The sequence below is a fragment of the Lupinus angustifolius genome, chromosome LG15 (assembly GCF_001865875.1).
Source record: "Lupinus angustifolius cultivar Tanjil chromosome LG15, LupAngTanjil_v1.0, whole genome shotgun sequence".
Lineage (NCBI taxonomy): Eukaryota > Viridiplantae > Streptophyta > Magnoliopsida > Fabales > Fabaceae > Lupinus > Lupinus angustifolius.
The window spans coordinates 9,349,936-9,366,314 of NC_032023.1; the positions used below are offsets into that span (position 1 = coordinate 9,349,936).

At 41.4% G+C, this 16,379-nt stretch overlaps 1 long non-coding RNA gene across 1 annotated transcript; it reads left to right on the top strand.

The window, feature by feature from the left end:
- LOC109327528 lies at positions 3,268-15,668 on the top strand. The gene is made up of 3 exons (XR_002105338.1): positions 3,268-3,965; positions 6,030-7,900; positions 7,981-15,668. It is a non-coding gene; the product is annotated as an uncharacterized LOC109327528 (long non-coding RNA).

A 16,379-nucleotide genomic window follows, 5' to 3' on the forward strand; every position in this document is an offset into this window, starting at 1 on the left:
TGATGATCTTCAAGCTCTTATAAACACAAGTTGTCCTCATCAAAACCAAAACATATAGTGAGAAAGCTTTCCAAAGTGCTCCTCTTGACATTCACACTTTCAACAAGGAGTTAGTAAAATCTTGAAGATGACTCAACAATCAACATGCCTAGAACTCAAGGGGTCATATCTAGACTAGGTTATATCAATAGAGTTATATTTCTAAGTAGTCTGGGATGTGTGCCTTAGTTAGTGAGTCTAGGTTAGTTAAACCTAGATGCAAGTTTCACAAGCCATAAATATTGGCATATCATATTTATGAGGCATATCATCTAGTTTATTATGTGTTCATGCATTGATCATACATGTTATATGTGCATATTAGGCATAACATAATTGCTAAAACATGTATATGTATCAAGCATAACATATAAGTAGTTTACCATTTAATCATATATTAAAATATGTTGGTTAATCGATTATCGTGGAGTCTAAATCGATTAAAGTGTATGTTTTATGTTTTAACTACTTTCTGTTTTAACTGCGTAACTAAAAAAACGGTTTGTGGAGCCAAATCCGTTTTGTATAAATTCTGGTAAATTGTAGAAACGTGTGGCATTGCATAGTCATTGTTAGAACTATTAGAGTGCATATTTTCGTGATTTACTGCATTTGGGAAGAAGAGAGATGCATGTGTGAGAAAGAGAGATTAACATGCTTAGTTGATATTGTTCATGATGTATTGCATGTAGTTTTAATGTGCTAACTCTCATTCATACTTTCTTACATGTTTGTGCATTTTGTTTAGAGATTTTCGAGAAAGATTCTGCATTATCTGTATTTTGTATTAACGCGCATACATTCATGATGACTTGTGTTACTTGAGTGTGGGTTAATCCTTAAGTTTTCATTGTTGTAATTTGAGCATATTAGTACTTAGTAAAACAATATTTTTGTATATTGTTTTGTACATGAGGTGTTGTCTCTTGGTGTCTTACCACCATTGAGATTTAGTGAATCTTCACCAAGACTTGGAGGTCTTGAATTTAGAGCGAGAATCTTGGCTGGGGTTGGATCGCGAGAAAGGTTTTCTTGGGCGATAGGGATAGTCAAACCAAGGTTAGAGGTTCTTGAAATTCAAGAAAGAAGCGTCTAGAGTCTTGTAATTGAATTGGTGTATGTAACAATACAAAGTTTTCAATATAGTGAAGAGAAATCTCCCAAGATCAGAAGGGGAGGCCTGGATGTAGTTTGCAAGTGGACCTGCAAACGAACCAGGATGTTCTCTCTCAGTCTCTTTTATAAATCAAGCTGTTTTAATTCGTGTATTAAGCTGATATTTTGCATATTGCTACTGCGCCATATCCTTGTTAATTGTGCATAAAAATATATGATGTATCTCTGCTTGTTGGTTGGTAACTTGTTGTGCAAGAAGCCAATCTGCCAATTCTGTCTCTGATACGTTTTAATCGATTAAGCCCACTCGTTAATCGATTACCTGAGCTGTTTTCTAGAACTGGGGTTTGGGTGCGAGAAGCGATAATTGATAACCACTACACCTATTCAACCCCCTTCTAGGTGTGTCTAGACCACTAATACCTAACAATTTTATGAATATAGGCTGGGTGAAATTGGGTGTTCACAGTTGTCCCTCTTTACTTATTAAGTATTTGATAGCAGGCAAACTGAAGTGTATGTGTTATCATAGTAAATAACTAGTAAAGAAATCAACATTAATTTTGTCAAGGCCGAGAAAATGGTCATAATGCTATTTTAGAAATTAAATTTTTTGGATACTTATGGAACATGAGACAATCAAAATTAAAAACGAGAACATAGGTGGGTATTGCCGGAACTCGAGAATTAATATCAAGCTCAGGGTCCTAGAAAGCAAAGATTTAAAACGAGAACACTGGTCCGTTACGGCTGGAACTCGAGAATTAACATCATGCTCGGGGTCATGGAAAACAAAGATTTTATACGAGAACACAGGTCGGGTACTGCCAGAATTTGGAATTTCACATCAGGCTCGGGGTCCTGAAAAACAAAGATTTTAAACGAGAACGTGGGTGGGGAACTACCAGAACTTGAGAATTAACATCAGGCTTGGGTTGCTGGATAGTTATTGAAAGTACATTAGGCTCGAGGTCTTGGAAAGCAAAGATTTAAAATGAGAATGCATGTCGGGTACTTCTAGAACTTGGAATTTCACACCAGGCTCGGTGTCATGGAAAGTTATAATTGCAAGCACATTAGGCTCAGGGTCATGGGAAGCAAAGATTTTAAAACGAGAATGCAAGTCGGGTTCTTCTGGAAGTCCAGAATTAACATCAGGCTCGGGCTCCTGGAAAGTTATTGAAAGCACATCAGGTTCGAGGTCCTGGAAAGCAAAGATTTTATACGAAAACACAGGTCGGATACTACCAGAACTCGGATTTTCACTTCAGGCTCGGGGTCCTGAATTGTTATAATTGAAAGCACATCAGTCTTGGCGACTAGGAAAACAAATATTTTTAATACGAGATCGCAGGTTGGGTACTACCAGAACTCAGAAATTCACATTAGACTCAGGATCCTGGAAAATTATAATTGAAAGCACATCAGGCTTGGATCCAGGAAAACAAAGATTTTTAATACGAAAACGTAGGTCAGGTACTATCGGAACTCGAAATTCACATCAGGCTCGTGGTCTTGGAAAGTTATAATTGAAAACACATCAAGCTCTGGTTTAAAAATAGATTCGTTGAAATATAATTTGAATTTTTCATCTTTGAGATAGATGAAGCAACAAAGACTAATATCCACACCGCATCAAATCTCGAAGAGATTTGGAAAAGTAATTGAAATATTATTCGCTCCAAGATGGATGAAGCAATAGAACTAATATCCATACTACATCAAATGTTTGAGAGATTTTTGAAAAGTGATTGAAATGTTATCCGCTTCAAGATAGATGAAGTAGCAGAAACTAATATCTACACCGCATCAAATCTCAAATAAATTTTTGAAAAGTAATTGAAATATTATTCTGGTTAAGATAAATGAATCAACATGAACTAATATTCACACCATATGGACTTTCGAAGTGTTTTTGAAATATTGTTGAAAAACCAAAAATATCTTTTAATTATATTGTTACATATATTTAACCAAAATAACCTATCATGATAAATCTCCACTTCTTAATTAGTACTTGAATATAAAGGGGTATAGTTAATTTAGTGGATTTTATGTTGCTATAATGATATGAATAAAAAATGATACTAAGTGAAAAAGGAAAGGGGTTAAGATGGTTCCCCATTTTTCACGTTAGAAACCAGGAAAAGGGATCTCTATCCCTAATTTTCAGTCCCTTTCCTCTCCAGCAGCGGCTCAATCTCGAAGGAGGCGGCGGCGACAAAGGGAGCCGAAGAGAATTCCTTTCTCCTTTCTTCTTCTTCATTTTGGCAGTGGCGGTGGTGCGTTCTTCTTCTCCAGCGGCGCGAATGGGTTATTGGTGGTGGTTTGCAGTCGTTGCTCAGCCGTGAGCAAGTCTCATGGTATGGATGTTGCACCGTTTCCACCTCACGCATTCCTCTTCCTCTCCATTCCAGCAACAACGGTTGAAACACATCGATAGGCGGAGGCGGCGATTCGCAGCGGTTCTCGACTCCTTTTGTGTTGGAAACGAAATGGAAGCTAAGGTGAGCTTGATTTCGCTATCTCCTCTCATTTCTCCTTGTAATCTCATATGAAATCTTAGTTTTCCTCTCACTCTTGATCTTCACAACGAACATAATTCACCATGTTGACAACTAAAACCAAGAGAAGCCTGCAGCTCTCACAAACAGAAATTCGTCATCCAGCAATGGCACTCCGTTAGTGGGTGATATGGTTTATCTAGTGCGACTCAGTTGATACCGGAAGAAGAAAAAGGCCCGTGTTTAATGCACGACGCCGAAGGTCGTTGCCGACAGAGAGGGAAAACCAAATAGAAGCACAAAATGGTAAGCCAACACTTGGGGGATTAGAGGGATTGGTTCCCTCTGGGGTTAAATTTATGATGAAAAAGTGCACAACTGAATTGGTTTTAGTTATCTCTCAGATTCAAGGTATGAGTAACTAGTTATAACAATTGATATGCAACTGAATTTTACCCAAAATGATTTACTATGGCATTTTAGGGAGATGATCATTTTAGTCATGCTGATATAGCATGTTTAAGGTAACACATATTTCTATGAATACAATTTTTTTAATGCATTACAAAACATAGGTTTAGCATAGAAAATCCATTGCCTTAATAAATAACCGATGCATTACCTTTGATGCTTTGCTCCTATTTTGTTTTTGGAGACACTGGAATTGTTGAATTCAGATTACACCGACTGCATGTTGATAAGAAGATGAGTGTATGGCATACATTTCCCTCAAGGACAAGACTATAGCCACTAACTGTTCTTTTGTTTCTGTGTATGGGTGTGATATGTGTATATTACTATGACTGTTATGATGTGTGTATTCTCTTTTCTTCTCTCTTTTCAACTTACTGTTTCTGAGTTCTTTGCAATATGTGTGTGATTTCTCAAAAAATATCTTTGTCCTTGTTGCTAGAATGCCTTTAATAATGGTTTATAAAAATCCTATGACTTGCCAATTGAAACTTAGCAAGGTACCATGACTTTTGCTCTCTGATTATTACATTTAAAACTGCTCATCAGTGTTGATTATGTGCATTTGTAACTATTGAAAGGATTTTTTTGGTTTGCTTTTCACATATATCTCTTGGCTGATTAGAATTTGTAACAGTCATGATTCCCTGTTAATAGCACCTTAATTGCTTCTTTTGAAATCTTTTCTTCCTTGAGTACTTTCATTGCTCTATTAGGCTAATTCAGAATATATAACTGAAAAAGGAATATATTATTTCGTTTGCATCCTTTTATTGCCATCATTTGATATCTAAATTGTTTGATAATCCACAGTTGATTTCATTTTCCCCTTCTTATATATTTTCATTAATGCCTGAAAGTGTAACTGTCTGAAATATCTGATCTTTGGTCTTCATTGGAGTACATGTCCTCGAGGGAACAATTTCTTGTCCGATGGGCAATTCCTCAGCTTCATGATGTTGAGGCTTTATTAAGCATGTTTGATCCTACACTTACTGCTGAATATTAAGTAGTAGAGATGTTTGATGTGTGTCATCTGAGGAGAGCCTAATTTGGTGTCCCCATTGCTTTTGTCATTTCCTGCTAACCTACTTAAAGTTCCCATGCCAAGTCCTACCATGAATTTTGTCCAATAAGTTTTCATAAAATTTAGACACCAACACTTTTCTCATATGTGGTCAGTAGTCACATTTATATGTATGATGATTTCCTAGTTGATTAAACCATATCATGTTGGTGTTGCACAAGTGTGATAACCACCCATTTATTTGATAATTGTTTCCAAATTCTTGATAAGGAAATGTAATTCCATTGTGCATATATGGCTTTATATTCTTCCTTCACAACAACATTTTGATATTCACTGTACCAAGTCACGTTCAAGCATTGGTTTTAAATGTTTTAATACCCAAACCATATTATTACAGATCCTCTGAAAAGGTATTGGTTTAACACTATGGCATGAAGCCAAATGAATAAATTGCATGGTTGTGAAAGAAACTTAAATGGGACATGCTTTTAAGAAATATCAATATTTGTTGTCACTGAAGGATTCGTTCATGTAAATTCATAACAAAGTTGTTTGAAGAGGCTGATACAAAGAGATTTGGCTATATGGGTTTTAATAAAAAAACATCACTAGGACAGACAAACGTGAAGTATGTAGTAGCTGCGGTGGTGGAGATTTCTCAAATTAATAAGTAGAGGATTGCTTTCCCACTAATAATTAAGCAACCACAGAAATATGAGTGCTACACAAAAACAATGCAAATGATCCAAGTTAAGGGTATTCTTGACTTCTTGCCACAACTTGCACACGTATTATAACCATATTCATGTTCTTTTAAATTTGTACTTTGTTTTGAGATTTTTGTATACTTTTTTATTTTATGAATATAGGCCAGAAGAAATTTGGTGCTCACACCACCGCACAGGACGGGGCAGCTTTTCTTGAGAAGTGGAGTTCGATTCTAGGTGGAGTATCCAGTTTGGATTCTGATGCTTCTTCTAGTAACAGGTTGACAATGTGGAGGAACTTTGCTGATCGAGCTGACTAGTATACGCTCCCAGAGGCCCTAATTCACCAAGACTCACGGTAATGGTTGGTCGACCGAGAGGTGCTAGGCACGCCTAGTTCTTATGTGGGCCCTACCCGGCCAATCGTGGACGTCTTGGTCAAGTCGGCTAACAATATTTGCTGGTACACCATTGGGGCTGATGATTAGGTGTGTCTAGACCTCCTGGCGGAAACGGGGAATAATTGGAGTTTTTATATGTACGAGTACGTAACACATAGGATTGGTGTGAAGATACCCTTGCACGGGTGGTATATTGCCATGCTGAGTCACCTCCAGGTTGCCCCATCCCAATTGCATCCAAATGCTTGGCGCATTCCATTGAAGTTGTCTATGTTTGATCTATATGCATGGTTATGGAAGAAACTTAAATGGGACATGCTTTTAAGAAACATCAATATTTGTTGTCATTGAAGGATTCGTTCGTGTAATTTCATAACGAAGTTGTTTGAAGAGGCTGATACAAAGAGATTTGGCTATACGAGTTTTAATAGAAAAACATAATTATGACATACAAACGTGAAAAATGTGTAGCTGTGGTGGTGGAGATTTTTCAAATTAATAGGTAGAGGGTTGCTTTCCCACTAATAATTAAGCGACCATAGAAATATGAGTGCTACACAAAAACAATGCAATTGATCCAAGTTAAGGGTATTGTTGACTTCTTGCCGATGCTTGCATACACACTATAACCATATTCATGCTCTTTTAAATTTGCACTTTGTTTTGAGATTTTTGTTTACTTTTTTATTTTATGAATATAGGTTGGAAGAAATTTGGTGCTCACACCACTGCACAGGACGGGGCAGCTTTTCTTGAGAAGTAACGTTTGATCCTAGATGGAGTATCCAGTTTGGATTCTGATGTTTCTTTTGGTAACCACTTGACAACGTGGAGGAACTTTGCTGATCGAGTTGACTAGTATACGGTCCTAGAGGTCCTAATTCACCAAGACTTGCGATATTTGTGGGTCGACCGAGAGGTGATAGGCATGCCTAGTTCTTATGTGGGCCCTACTTGGCCAAACGTGGACGTCTTAATCAAGCCGATTAACGATATTTGCTGGTACACCATTGAGGCTGATGATAAGGTGTGTCTACACCTCCTGGCGGAGACAGGGAATATGTGGAGTTTTTATATGTACGAGTACATAACATATAGGATTGGCATGAAGATACCCTTGGACGGGTGGTATGTCGCCATGCTGAGTCACCTCCAGGTGGCCCCATCCCAACTGCATCCAAATGCCTGGGGACTCATCCAGGCTTTTAAGATTTTTTTTGTGAGGTGATAGAGTTGCCTTGCACCATCCGGCTCTTCTTCTAGATGACTCAACACCAACAAGGATAGGAACTAGTATGACCGCTGGGGATGGACGTGCCTTTAGTCCAAGAACAAAGACACCCTGTTCCATCCCTTTGAGGGTTTGGTTAAAAACTACGAGGCCGATTTTTATCGAGTAGAAGCTCGCGGGACTTGCCACATGTGGGCGTAGGCTAGGAGAGAAGCCCATATTCCCTTTCTCCTAAGAGGGTGGTATTCATCAGAAACCTGTTGACAAGTTCAGCTACTCCATTGACCTAGACGCTCGGGAAGTCGTAGCGGCTGAGGAGATGTTGGATTGGGTAGAGATGGGGAGGACCCGAGAATGTTATTCCCTAGCAAATGGCGTTTCTGTTTTTGAGGGATTGGTCGGTAAGTATCTTTCTCAGGGATTTGCATTAGCTTAGTTGTGTTTTTTTATATATGTCTGACCTGTCTTTGTCTGTTTTTAGCTACTAAAATGAGTGACTGGGTGGATTGCAACCAATTGTTGAAGTGGGCTGCTCAGAAAGGCAAGGAGGTTGCCATGGCGAACAAAGGGTTTGACTAAACTCATCGTCCCTACTTGTTGATCAAATCGGGGAGACTTCCACTCCTCGTCAGGAATCAGAGCTTCCTCCTCCTTCTAGGAAAAGCTCAAGCCAAGTTGCTCTGATTGGGCCTTCAACTCACTGAGATGGCCCAGCGGTGGACCTGATTGATGCAGACTCATCTGGGTCGGCGGCAACATCTGCTGAGGAAGGATCCTCTACTCCGACTCACTCTGGTCCGAAAAAGGGGAAGTTCATTTCGCGTTCAAGCAAAGGCAAAGCTTCAAGTACCCTTGCCCACCATACTTTTGTCATCTCGACCGTAAACGACGCCAATTTGACCAACCCGTTTATCAAGGTGTTGGATGATATCTCCTTGCCGAAGTTGCTGAAGCGGGTCTAGGAGACTAGCATTATGGCCGCCTCGATCACCAAGTAAATGGAGAGCGAGGGTGTAATGGCAACCGGGGTGGGGGATGAGGCCCTGTCCAACCTCCAGGAACAACACTCGGTTGAGCTCCATGAACTAAAGGAGAAACATGTGGAGGCAGTGAAGTCTTTGGAGAACTAGATACTGATCGTCGAAGAAGTGCTATCGAAGCTGACCTCCGAGGTTCAGGATGCTCGAGAAGGTGCTCTAATTACCCAAGAGAATCATAGCGTGGCAGAGCGGGAGCTAACCGCCCTAATTGATCGCTTCAAGAGGTTTGAGGGGGAGAAGCTTCAACTTGCTCATAAGTTGAGTTTGTCGGTAGGGCAGGAGGAGTCTGCCCAGGCAGAGATCGCTTGCTTGTCCCGAGAGGTCGCTCTCTTACGAGAGGAGCGAAAGCAGATGGAGGCTGAAGCTGATAATTCTGCCAATGTCGGTTGGGACAATGCCTTGGCATAAGGCTGTTTGGTGTCCTCGAACCAAGACTAGTCCTAGACTCACCTGGATGCTAGGGTTATGAGGGAGGGGGAGCTGGTTGTTGAGGAAGATGAGGCCCTGATGAAGCTACCAATGTTGGGCAAGGATGGAGGAGCGTCCTGAGTGTCCCTTTTGTCTCTTTTGATGTAATAGATGTAGGGCTTGTACTCATCTGATGTTTGAATGAAATTTCTGTTTTCTTCTCATCTTGTTCCTTTTTGACCACTTTTTTCTCTTGTTAAATGGTTCTAAGCATCTGACGACTAGAAGCATAGATAATAAGTAACTTGAAAAAGTAAAATAGAATAATTCTTCCCAGACATTGCTAATTAATAAACAAAAGAATAAGCGGTTAGTCGAATATATCTATTTTTAATCTGAAGTAGTCACCATCCGGTCTTGGGAATGAATAACCGATGACCGAGTAAATTTTAATCCAAAGCAACCCATTTTTAATTTGAAGTAGTCACCATTCGGTCTTGGGAATGGATAATCGACGACCAAGTAAATTTTAATCCAAAGTACCCATTTTTAATCTGAAGTATTCACCACCCGATCTTGGCTAATCAAGTAGTTTTGAATAGATTGCAGATTCAGGTGGAATATTCGAGGGAGACGACTGTCGTCACAGTGGGACAAGGTCCACGCCTTTGGTGATGTTTATTTAATCGTCGACCAGGGGGAGATGGTCCTCGCCTTGGATGTTTGAGGATGGGACCACCGTCAAAGTAGGACATGGTCTAAAATTTTGAGGGGTGTCATTTCAATCGTTGACCAGGGCGAACTTGGTCCTTGCCCTGAGATGTTTGAGAGCGAGACTACCGTCAAAGTGGGACAGGGTCCACACCTTTGAGGGGTGTCATTTCAATCGTTGACTAGGGGGACTTGGTCCTTGCCCTGGGATGTTTGAGAGTGAGACTGTCTTCAAAGTGGGATATGGTCCACGCTTTTGAGGGGTGTCATTTCAATCGTCGACCAGGGAGGACTTGGTCATCGCCCTAAGATGTTTGAGGGCAAGACCGTCGTTAAAGTGGGACAGGTTCCATGCCTTTGAGGGGTGTTATTTCAATCGTCGACTAGAGGACGTGATCCTCGCCTTAGGATGTTTGAGAGCGAGACTGCCATCAAAGTAGGATATGGTCCCTGCCTTTTTAGAGGTGCTGTTATTTGGGCGGGGGGATTTCTAGATTCTACAATCAAAAGAGATGAATAATACCTCGTTAACATATATGAGTGTTTTTTCTTTGGATTACATGGGTTTGTCCGGCCTCGAATCAGGTCGACATTACATTACAATTGTTTTAAGCATAGAAAACATGGAGGTTGACAATATTCCATGTTCGTGGAATCTCCTTCACTGCTAGGTCCGCCAACTAGAAGGCGCCCTTTCTGATCTTGCTAATCACCCAGTATGGTCCCTTCCAATTTGGTGCCAACTTTCCTTTGGTCCGGCCAATATATGCTTTTTAAAGGACTAGAGTTCCTGCCTCAAAGCGTCTAGGAACTAGGAACGAGTTGTATATGTTTGTTGTCGTCTTTTTAGGGTTTCCTCTCTTATCTGAGCATGGTCCCTTTTTTCTTCAATCTAATCTAGATTATGACATAGGAAAATTGGATTGGTTTTATCATCAAATTGCATGGTCTTCCAAGTGGGCACGCCTATCTCGACTCCCAGATTCATGGTTTTCTGAAACTGAATGGTGATTCCCCATTAGTAGAATGAGGATTCATCTAGTAAGTCCATAGTACATAGTGGAGCTGGTCGGGCCAAGCGCCTTTTGCTTCATCTAGTCTTTTCTTAATTCCTTTCAAGATGACCTTGTTGGCTTTTTTGGTTTGTCCATTCGTCTAAGGATGTTCAATTGAAGTGAAATGTTGTTTGATGTGTAAACCAGATAGAAGCTCTTGGAACATTCGATCTGAAAACTGGCTGCCATTGTCTATTACGATGATGGCTGAAATTCCGAAATAAGTAATGATGTTCCTCCATGTAAACTTATAGATATTTGCGGATGTGATGGTTGATAAAGCTTCAGCCTCTATCCATTTTGTGAAGTAGTCCACAACCATTATCAGGAATTTAAGTTGTCTGATCGTTGAGGGAAGGGTCCCAAGATGTCCATGCCCTATCTACAAAATGGACAAGGGGTCATGGTGGTGGTCAGTTCCCCGGGTGGAGCTTTGTGGAAGTCGGCGAACAATTGGCACCATGTGCATTTCTTGGTAAGCTTTGACGTGTCTTTCACCATAGTAGGCTAATAGTATCCTGACCGTAATACTTTCTTTACTATGAGTCCGCCCCATGGTGATGCCCACAAATTCCTTCAAGAACCTCTCGAAGCACGTATTGTGCCCTATCCGGGCTGAGGAATTTGAGAAGTGGGGTGGAGAAACCCTGTAGATACAATGAGCCTTGGAGCAATGTATACTAGGAGTAGTGTCGAAGGAATCTCTTCTTTCTATCTGATCAGAGAGAAGATCACTGTTCAAAATATACTAGATGATTGGACTAGTCCATTCATCTGGAATAGTGACTTGTTTGATGGCCATGACGCTCAGTTGAGAATCGTACCCCGAATAATTGATATGTTGTTGCCTGGTCCTTCAATGTTGGCCAGTTTGGAGACAATGTCTGCACAAGTATTTTGCTCTCTCTAGACATGTTATATAGTGACATCTTTGAATTTAGCCATTAACACTTTGACCTTCGCCATGTACTTGCCCAACAATGTGTCTTTGCCCATGGTCGTTATCTAATAATACTCTAGCCCTACTACCCTTTGGGTTGGATGATCCATCAACTTAAATGGTCAAAGCCTCGCCTTGGCTATCCGGCTGTGTGGTCATCTCGACAACAAAATTTGATAGGTTCTGACTTTTAATGGTTGTCTCGGGTTCATACTGGTTATCAAATTGTGATAGCTCGATGGACTAGGAGATCATGCGACTGACTAGCTCTGGTTTGTACAAAACATTCTTGATAGGTTGGTTTTTCGCACTACAATCAGATGAGACTGAAAATATTGTCGCAGGCATCTGGTGGCTATCAGGAGGGTGTATGCTATCTTTTCCAGCCATTGATATCGAAGCTCTAGGTCTTGCAGTGCTTTGCTTGTGAAATAAATTGGGTTTTTCCCTTCCATGGTGTCTCGGATAAGGATGGTGGCCGTGACCTCATTTGTTATAGCTATGTAAACATAGAGCACCTCACCAGGTGCTGGTTTAGTGAGAATTGTAGGGGTGGTAAAATATTGTTTGATAATTTGGAAGGCTTCTTCACAATCTTCTATCCATTCAAAGTTTTTACTCTTTTTAAGCAGCTTGTAGAGTGGGAATGAGTGCTTGGCGGCTGTTCGGAGGAACTCGGACAAGGCTACCAACCAGTCATTCAGTTGTTGATGATGACTTGACATTTGACAGGATTAGCTTCTATTCATCAGCTTGTTAGTAGGAAACCACGGAACTTCCCGGCCTCCATCCCAAATGTGCATTTCTCGGGGTTAAGACGCATGTTGTACTTACGAAGATGGTCAAAGATACCTTCAAGGATGGAGACATCATCCTCTATGGGGAGGCTTTTGGAGATCCTGACATCCATATAAACCTCCATGTGTTGTCCGATTTGGTCACCAAATACCTTTTCATCATTCTCTAGTAGGTCGCCCCCGAGTTTTTTAGGCCAAACGACATGACCGTATAGCAATAAGTTGCCTTATCAGTGATGAAAGTAGTTTTCTCTTGGTCGGGTGGGTACATAGAGATCTGATTGTAACCTGAATAAGCATCCATGACTGATAGACACTGATAGCCTGACGAGTTTTCCACCAGATGGTCAATGTTCGGGAGAGGGTATGGATCTTTTGGGCATACTTTATTCAAGTCTGTATAGTCCACACACATCCGTCATTTCCTAGATGGTTTTTTTAACTAACACCATGTTCGCCAACTAGGCGGTGCAAGTAATCTCCCGGGTGAATCTGGCTTCAAGGAGCTTAGTGGTTTTTTAGGCGAAATTTTCTGTTCCCTCAACCCCCATCTTATGACGCTTCTGCGCTTCGGGTTGTGGGAGGAGCTCTCCGTCGTCAGCACATGCATCCAGTTCTACGAAATGCACCCCCCTTGGCCTCTTCGTTGGGGATGGTCCTCTTCATGTTTCTTGGCTTAGTCTGAGGATCATTTGATAGCAACTCCACGCACAATGTTGGTCTCTCAAGACTGTACATATGCAGAGATTTTAGGAGAGGAACTTCATACGCAGGTGTGGCATGGAGACCACTGCCTCTAACTGATTTAATGTCGGCCAACCCAAAATGGCGTTATATGTTGATTTGTAGTTGATGACCAGGAATTTTGCATGTGGTGTTCAGTTCAAAAGTTGGTCCTCGACTGTCAACCATACATCCACATATCCTCGTGGAGTAATTCCCTGGCCAGCGAAACCCACCAGTTGTCCATCATAAGGTTGGAGATCCCGATTGCTCAACCCCATTTTCTCAAATAAGTACTGGAACATAATATATGTCGAGCTCCCTTGGTCGACAAAAAGCCTTTGACTTTCTTATTGTTAAGCTTGGCAATGATGAGCAATGGATCGTCGTGTCCTTAGATGACACCTTCATAATCACGATCGTCAAAGGAAATTAGGGGAGTGATCCTATTAGGACATTGATGGCGAGTATCTCTAGTGGTTGTTTGCATAATCTCTTGTACATACCTTTTGTGCCGACCGAGAGGTGCCCCATACAGCGAAGCCCCCAGAAATGGTATTAATGTCAACAAGCTTTTCTGTCTTTGGTTGTTTCGGTAGTATTGGTCAGCCTGGTCCCTGGTCGGACGATGCCCATGCTGAGTTTTTGGTATGGGACACTCTCAGGGTGGGCTAGGTCGATGAGACGGGGGTGACTTTCTTTGCTGATTAACTTAGGTGATGAAGCGCTATAGATGGCCAAACATGTTATGGAAATCACAATACCTGGATCGATCCTAGTTCCCGTCCTCTTGTTTGGATTAGGTTTAGGGAGTTGGACTAGGTGTGTCGCGATAACCTCTAGTAGGATCCTGGATCGGCTAGGATGAAGGGGAGTATAAATTATGTATTTGGATTTTCGGGGCTACTTCGAGGGGTCAATTCTGGGAGGGTCGTGAAACTTTGGTCTTTTGTATTCCCATGAGGGGCAATATACGTATTATTGGGCGGGTGATTGAAGGTGGTGAGTCTTCTCTAAGTTAATGAACTACTATGCCTTCGAGCGAAGATCCTCCATTATGATGTCAGAGTATTTGGCCAACTCTTGTCTGAAAGACCATCTTATAGGCCCATGACTAACACATGTACTATCACATTGGGACTTAGGGTCTGTACCTTCATTGCCTCTGCATTGAATCTGTCCAAATCCGCACTAATGGCCTCGTGTGTTCCTTGCCGAATACCAGACAAGGTATAAGACGACCTTGATTGTTCCTTACTCGTCGTAAATCAGATGTTAAACTTTTCATCCAAGGTAGACCACTAGTCTATGCTATTGGGAGTTAATCGTGTGAACCACTAGAGGGTAACACATTTTGAGATGAGCAGGAAGGCTCGACACATAATAGGATCTGAGGCTCCATGAAAGAGCATGGTTGCCTCAAAGGCATCAAGGTGGTCTTGTGGGTCATAATTCCCATCGTATTGGTCGATATTGTTAGGGCGGGCTAAGTGTTTGGGTAAGGGAAATGACATGATTGCCTCTATTATAAGGTGTTTAGCCTAGGCGAAATTGTGGTCAGATGGACGACTAATGTTTGTGGTTTTTGTGTTTATGGGGGTTGTGTGTCTAGGGCGGGATTCTCCATTAGATTTGTCACATTGCTCGTCAGCTATGGGTCGTGACGTTCTATTGTTGGGCTACGGTCTAGGTTGACACAGTTCTGCCAAAAACTGAGCTTGTTGCTGGATGATTTGCCCCTGGGTTTGTATCATTTGGAGAAGCTATTGGGTGGTTGGTGGTTGTTGCTCTAAGGCATGAGGATGGCTTTGGTTGGCTTATTGGGATGGTTGTATTTGTGTTGGGGGGTCAATGGAGGGAGTGAGGTGGTTGGGAGGCATATTCGTTGTTGCAGGTTCCACTTGGTTGGGAGGATGTGTTTGGTTTCAAGTGGTTACCATGGTGTAGGTCCCCACAAATGGCGCTAATGTTCTTTGGTGGTTGACCGTATGATCGGATCTGGTGCTCTGTTGTAGTGGCCATCTTTTAAGTCTGGATGATGTTGAGTCTAGTCCTGCCAGGTGAGGTACCTGAAAAAGTTCTCCAATAGTCAAGTCAGTATGAGACTTACGAGAATTGTTGAAGAACAAGTGATAGTAAATTCAAGTAATAAATGTGAGTAAGTGAGTTAATGAAGGGATGAAATGAGATAAATATACTTACTGTAAGGAGACACCCCCTATTTATAGTAAGTGAAATGGGTGATGTGGCATCTGTCAATTGGCTGATGGTGATTGACAGCAGGTGTCATATGCGTCTATTCCCACCTTGTAGTAGGTCTACTCTTGATCGTAATGTCAGAGGGACATGCTGGATCTGTAGGCGGCATGTCAATGTCTAGTTGGAGGATGCATTACATGAAGTGTCAAGGGTAATTATGAAGTGTCAAGTATAAAAAATGCCTAAATTTCATGCACTTTTTATGGCGCTTATCCATGGCAAAATTTAGAAAACCAACTTAATTCAACACTTATTGGATAAAATATCACAATCTTGTATATATGCTTTGTGTATTTCTTTTTTATTATATTTTTTAGGATTTAGGTGGAAAAGAGAAGAATTAATCAAATGCAAGCAAAATGCTCAATATAGGCCAAAATGACATGCTTAAGCTTGATGTGACAAACTATGTGCTTAGCCTTAAGCATGACTCTACAAAATTTGGCCTATGCGGAAAGCATGGAGTCAACATGAAGCTGTTCACTAAGCAGCTTAGCTTGGACTGAAACCACGCCTACCTGACCTAGACACCAACCTGGCACGATTAGAGCACCAGCCTGGCACAAGCCGACATGCTCAAGCAGGAAGCTTAGCGTAGCACCTTCACCTCCAAGCTTGGAACCACACACCTGACCAAATCAGCAAGCACCAAGCCACCTCACTATCAGCACAGTCAAAGCTGCTTAAACAGGCAGCTTACCGGTGCCACATAGGAGCTTGGCAGTGTGCACCAAACAACTTGGTCAAGTTAACTGAACCACCAAACAACCATGACTTTATGCATGACCTCACTCTAAGTAGCCCCCATAGGCTTCTCAGAGGTAGCTCACAAGAGCTGGGCAAGCAACTCACAATAGCTTAGGTGATTCATCCACAAGCAGATGACCAAGTTGCTTGGCCTAGTGACCAAACCCATGCTGAAGGGTTTGGTCAGCAGCTTGGCAATG